This window comes from Myotis davidii, unplaced genomic scaffold, assembly GCF_000327345.1.
Source record: "Myotis davidii unplaced genomic scaffold, ASM32734v1 scaffold1154, whole genome shotgun sequence".
Lineage (NCBI taxonomy): Eukaryota > Metazoa > Chordata > Mammalia > Chiroptera > Vespertilionidae > Myotis > Myotis davidii.
The window spans coordinates 760,149-761,794 of record NW_006286005.1 but is presented as its reverse complement, the minus strand read 5'-3'; the positions used below and the strand labels follow the sequence as shown (position 1 = coordinate 761,794).

The window sequence follows — 1,646 nt, the reverse complement described above, 5'->3', positions numbered from 1 at the left end:
GGGGGGTAGGTAAGAAATCAACCTAAGGACTTGTATGCATGCACATAAGCTTATCAATGGACACAGATAGTATTGGGGCGAGGACATGTGCTGGGGGTGGGAGTGGCCTGGGAGAGATCAATGTGAGGAAAAGGAGACATATTTTAAACAAGAAATAATTTTTTTAAAAAAGAAAAGAAATGTGCTATTTTCCCAAGATTATACAGCAAATCAAAAATTTTACCCGAGTTTAAAATAAAGTTTTCTTGCTCTAGACTATATCTTTTCATTAAACCATGCTGACTATAAACATATTTTTAATTTATATGAACTAATTTGTTAAGTTGGAGCTCCATATGAATAACTATGACATTCAGTGATTATTTTAAAAACAAAGTGCAGCCTGATTTAAATTTTACAACGGCCTCCCTGTGTTATGAAACACGTGTCCTGATTCTGTACCTTCGGACATGCTATAATCTGGTGGGTACAGACAGTCCAACCTTATAAGAAGGTAGAGGACAATGCATACGAGCCACAACAGGGAGAATTGCTCACATACACACAGTAATACTTATCAAGACATTCCAAGTCGACTCCGTGAGGCAGTGGCGACAGCGAGAGGATGAACAAGTTCGACGCATTGAAAGATGATGACAGTGGTGACCATGATCAGAATGAAGAAAACAGCACACAGAAAGATGGTGAGAAGGAAAAAATGGAACGGGACAAAAGTCAGAGCAGCAGCAAGAGGAAGGCTGTTGTCCCGGGACCAGCAGAGCATCCCTTGCAGTACAACTACACTTTCTGGTACTCCAGGAGAACCCCCGGCCGACCCACCAGCTCACAGAGCTATGAACGGGATATCAGATTGGCACCTTTGCTTCTGTGGAGCAATTCTGGAGGTTTTACAGCCACATGGTACGTCCTGGGGACCTGACAGGCCACAGTGACTTCCATCTCTTCAAAGAAGGAATTAAACCCATGTGGGAGGATGATGCAAATAAAAATGGTGGCAAGTGGATTATTCGGCTGCGGAAGGGCTTGGCATCGCGTTGCTGGGAGAATCTCATCCTGGCCATGTTGGGGGAACAGTTCATGGTTGGGGAGGAGATCTGTGGGGCTGTAGTCTCTGTCCGGTTTCAGGAGGACATTATTTCAATATGGAATAAGACTGCCAGCGACCAAGCAACCACAGCCCGAATCCGGGATACGCTTCGGCGAGTGCTTAATCTACCTCCCAACACCATTATGGAATACAAAACCCACACCGACAGCATCAAAATGCCAGGCAGGCTGGGCCCCCAAAGGCTCCTTTTTCAAAACCTCTGGAAGAAGCGGTTGAATGTACCATGACCTTCTCCCTCTGTGGATGGCACCATCATTGAAGCTGGCATCATCCAAGTCTCTTGTTCTGTTGGCATGCTACCTGGAAGATTCTTCTGTCCTGGACAAGAGGAATTGGAAGAGCATTTTATGTTTTAAGAACAGGCTGACACACAGCAGCTACTACAACTTTGCTTCTCACTTAATAAATGGTGCTAAACTAAAAAAAAAGAAAAAAAAAGAAAAAAAAAAGATATTCCAAGTCATGTTCCTGAGAATCCCCAACTCTAAAATGTTTATTTCTTAGTATACATATTCCCCCTTGTGATTCATTTTATATA

General features: G+C 43.3%; 1 pseudogene; it reads left to right on the top strand.

The window, feature by feature from the left end:
* The first annotated feature begins 585 nt into the window (after positions 1-585).
* On the top strand, positions 586-1,360 carry LOC102763572 (annotated as a pseudogene).
* Positions 1,361-1,646: the final 286 nt, after the last annotated feature.